Here is a 4,636-nt window from a genome sequence, read left to right on the forward strand (position 1 = left end):
AGTTTTCCCATTTTTACAAATTCTCCTATATTATGGGTTTAGTTTGTGAAATCTGGGTTGTCCAAAAGCCTCTAAATGTCCTGTTTAGAAGTTTACATGAACACACCCATATCTCACCAAATAAACCAACTGGCTTCATCTATTTTGATGGATTTCGGTTGTCAAAAAAAGTGTTTTAAAGTGGATGGAAAGGCAAAGAAATATGAAAAGACGTGTTTTCAAATTTGCACCTGTTAATGTGGACTAGACCTTAGGGATTTATGATGATTGGAGAAACAGCAGGATTATTAATATTACTAGACAATTCAAACCTACACATACAAATCAGTGCTTATATAATAATACTAATAGTAATAATATGGCATGAGTGTGTATGACAGAATGTCCCCCCTCACACCGTCCTCAAAACCCATGGCGCTTTGTTTTCATCACATTTCCATCCATATATACAGTATATGTATATTAATATTAAGTATATATTATGTGTAATGGGACGTTTACAGTGCTTCAGGTTGTAAATATATAACAAAGACGAGCAAGGCGCACCACCCTTTTAACCAAGTCTGATCTTCTTCCTGTGTATACGTGTGCAACGTGCCGTCTGTGGTCGTGTTTCTAGAACTTACCTTGTTGTAGGTCAGTGAGGACGAATCAGCCCTGTTCCTGGAGATCTAAACTCCCACACGCTAATTCATCAGGACAGGAACTGAGGCGTGAGACTGTAAATCTCCAGGAGCAGGGCTGATCATCACTGCTGTAGATCTTGTGTTTAACGAGCACCTTTGTGAGGTGAAAACGTGTCTTCAGTTTCCAGCAGAAATGCTTTACGACAATAACGACGCGTTCAGATGGTTCAAGTCGTGAGAACACTGTTGCTAGGCAACCGGGAAATATAGACACCGAGCATAAAGCTGAATTAGGATATATGGGAGTAATCATAATTACAGTCTTCCAGTCGGAAGTTTACTTGTAGCCAGTTAGCTCACTTCCGGGTTTGATTAGTGAAATCTGGGCTGTCAGAAAGCTCCAAAACTTCCAACTCAGCAATGCATGAATGCTTTGAAATTGGAATAACGAAAGGTTTTCCCATTATCCTGAATTCTGCTACATTCAAGCTTTGGTCTGCAAAATCTGGACTGTCAGAAAGATCTTGCCCTTCTGACTGGGCAATGCATGAACACTTTGTAATTGGAATAACAGGACATTTTCCCATTGTCCTGAATTCTCAAAATTCCAGGTTTGGTTAATAAAATCTGGGCTTTCAGAAAGCTCTTGAACTTCTGACTTGCCAATGCATGAATGCTTTGAAATTGGAATAATGGGAAAGTTTACCATTCTCCTGAATCCTCAAACTTCCAGGTCTGGTTAACAAAATCTGGGCTCTCAGAAAGCTCTTGAACTTCAGGCTCTGCAATGTATCAATGCTTTGAAATTGGAATAATGGGAACTTTTTCCCATTTTCCCCAAAATTTCAGGTTTGGTTATTGAAATGTTGGCCTTCAGAAAGCTCCAAAACTTCCGACTTGCCAATGCATGAATGCTTTGAAATTGGAATAATGGGAAAGTTTACCATTCTCCCAAATTATCCAATATTCCAGGTTTAGTTTGCAAAATCAGGGCTCTCAGAAAGCTCTTGAACTTCAAACCCTGCAATGTATCAATGCTTTGAAATTGGAATAATGGAAACGTTTTCCCATTTTCCCAAAAAATTTAGGTTTGGTTAGTGAAATGTGGGCCTTCAGAAAGCTCCTAAAATTCCAACTCGGCAATGCATGAACGCTTTGAAATTGGAATATCGGGAAGTTTTCCTGTTCTCCCAAATTCTCAAAGTTTTTGGTTTGGTTAGCAAAATCTGGGATGTCAGAAAGCTCCAAAACTTCTGACTTGCCAGTGCATGAACGCTTTGAAATTGGAATAACGGGAAGTTTTCGGTTTGGTTCGCAAAATCTGGGATGTCAGTAAGCTCTTAAACTTCCGAGTCAGACATTTACAAGAAGACATGTTCGTGTAGCCAGTTGACTCACATTCCAAATTTAAGGCCTGGATGCATTGCAGAGTCGGAATTTTAGGAGCTTTGCGACAACCCAGATTTTTTTTCTGGAAGTGAGACAACTGGCTACAAGAACATTGGAAAATTTGGGCTAGATTTGAGTTACAATGGATAAACTCTTTTAATATTGTTACAAACTAAAAAAAAATGCTAACAATACACAAATTAATGCGAGTCAATATTATATGAAAAGTAGACAATTCTTTACCCAGTAAATGAATAATAATGTATAAATGCTTTAAATGGGAATAACAGGAAGTTTCTCATTTGCCCAAACTCTTCTACATTCCTTCATAGAGGCTAACAGCTTAGCTAGCTTGTTTGTAGTTTAAAAAAAAAGTCGTTATATGGACAATATAAAGTCACAGTGATGATGGAAACAGAACAGAAGTGTCAGAAATATCAACATTTCCCTCAGATATTTTGCAAAATGAATCAGAAAGTGTCTGTTTAACTGAGATTATGGTGGAATTCCACTTAGCATAACGCTCCGGTTGCTAACCAAACTTCCATGGGTTCTGCCATAGCCTATTCAAAAGCGTTAATATTCTGAAGTTAGAATCTTCTGGAAAACATGATGAACACACAACTCCATCTGAACGCAGCAAATATATAAATATATATACATTATAGCCTTTATTTATTTTGTGACTAGGCATGTGCTGATACTAAAGTTTCATTCCACAGTAAATGCTTAACATGTCTGTTTGTGCTAACTAGTACAGCTTGTCATAGCTTGCTAGCTAGCTATTTTTGCTAAATAGTATACGCTATGCTGGTGATTTTTGGACATGGATAGTGGCTGGTTCATGCTAACAAGGGAAAGATTAGCGCTAGCTCACCACATAACGATTGCTAGCTAGCTAACACTTTTAGCTTGAAATCATGAAATGGGCTTATAAGCGCGTCTGAGAGTAAAAACGTTAGTGCCATAGCTAGCTAAATTTGCTAAATCGCATGTTAACACTTATGCTAATATATATAGAGTAGTGATTTTTGGATAAAGCCAAATTGTTAGCTTAATGTTAGCTTCGTTACAGCTTGCTAGCTAACTCCCTTTATTATCGGCACATGCCTAAATCGTGTTGGAACGTTTGCGATGGCGGTGGTTTAATTTGTTTGTAACGTATCGTTGTATCTAAATCATATTTCTGTATATAAATATGTTTATGGTCCAGTCGTGAATTTGTGAGCCAAAGACCTTACACACTTTCTATTCTGTATTCCTTCAGATAAGCTGGTACTTATGGTATATACAGTATATTTTAAAAAAACTATATAAAAATATATACGATATATATTTATTCTGTGTGTGTGTGTGTGTGTGTGGGTGTGTGTGGGTGTTGTTTGTTTAGGCCCTTGACCTCTTCAGTGCAATCAGTGTGTTGTGTATCAGTTTTAACGTCGCGTGTATCTTCGACTGAATGTTTTAAAGCAATGAATTAACGAGCAGCTTAATCTCTGCCATATTTTTTAAAAAAGCACAATTTAGAAGAATCTGATGTTTAGGAAAACATAGGAAAATACAGATTGTGGTAAATAAATACAATAATGTGTAATATATTCAAAAAAATTATTTAAAAAAATGCAGATCCAGATGTAGACACCAGCGACGTCTTGGCTGATCGAATACATCTGGAGTAAAAGGGAGCATTCTGTAAATTTGTTGTTTGTTTGTTTGTTTGTTTGTTTGTTTGTTTTCTGAATTGTTCCTTTAAATGTATTATAAAATATATATGATAATATGACGTTATTGTTGTATATAAAACTTGCATCCAGCAGTTGTGACACTTTGCACAATGTCGTTTTTCCTTCAGTCTGTAAATTGTGTGTGTGTGTGTGTGTGTGTGTGTGTGTGTGTGTGTGTGTGTGTGTGTGTGAGTGTGTGTGTTTAATGTACGGATGTATGGAGGGAAACGCTCCTACTGAAGGACGGCACTTTGACCCGCAAACACGCCATGTGAACACTGTTACGCTCTCCTGTACAAATGCAATCTATTAGACGGTAGAAACTCTTGTTGTCCTTCCTGTTTGTTTTTAAGCTCTATATAAATATATAAATAAAAATATATATATATAAAATATTAAATCTATAATAGAGTCAACAATAAATTGATCAGCTGTTACTGTACAGCAGTGTGGTGTATTCTTTCATGATTAAAAATTAGAATGTTGAAAATGGGACAGTTGAAGATTGAAAAAATATAAATATTATTATTATTTTTATTATTATTTTTTCCCAATCCTCAAGTTCTACGTGATCTCTTGTCCACTACAACCTCAGATTTCCGTTCTTGGGCTAACAAGCGTGCCATCTTCTGCTCTTGTAGCTCATCCACCTCCCTCATGGTTCAACATTCTGTGTTCGGAGATGCTTTTCTGCTCACCACGGTTGCACAGAGTGGTTATTTGAGTCCTTCCTATCAGCTCGAACCGGTCTGATCATTCTCCTCTGACCGCTCGCTGGATGTTTTTTGTTTTGCGCACCATTTTGCCTGAACTCTAGAGAAAGTTATGTGTGAAAATCCCAGTTTTTGCTTTCGAAAGACTCAAAGCAGCTCATCTGGCAGCAACACGCAGAATCTC

The 4,636-nt window shown here is 37.2% G+C and overlaps 1 protein-coding gene across 2 annotated transcripts in view; it reads left to right on the forward strand.

The window, feature by feature from the left end:
• gad1b (glutamate decarboxylase 1b) overlaps positions 1–4,181 on the forward strand; it is a 40,606-nt gene extending 36,425 nt beyond the window's left edge. For both annotated transcript variants that reach the window (XM_053232058.1, XM_034312320.2), the window contains exon 17: positions 1–4,181. This exon is cut by the window's left edge and continues 960 nt beyond it. The gene's annotated coding sequence lies outside the window, so the exon portion shown is untranslated.
• Positions 4,182–4,636: the final 455 nt, after the last annotated feature.

The sequence above is a fragment of the Pangasianodon hypophthalmus genome, chromosome 2 (assembly GCF_027358585.1).
Source record: "Pangasianodon hypophthalmus isolate fPanHyp1 chromosome 2, fPanHyp1.pri, whole genome shotgun sequence".
NCBI classification, from domain to species: Eukaryota; Metazoa; Chordata; class Actinopteri; order Siluriformes; family Pangasiidae; genus Pangasianodon; species Pangasianodon hypophthalmus.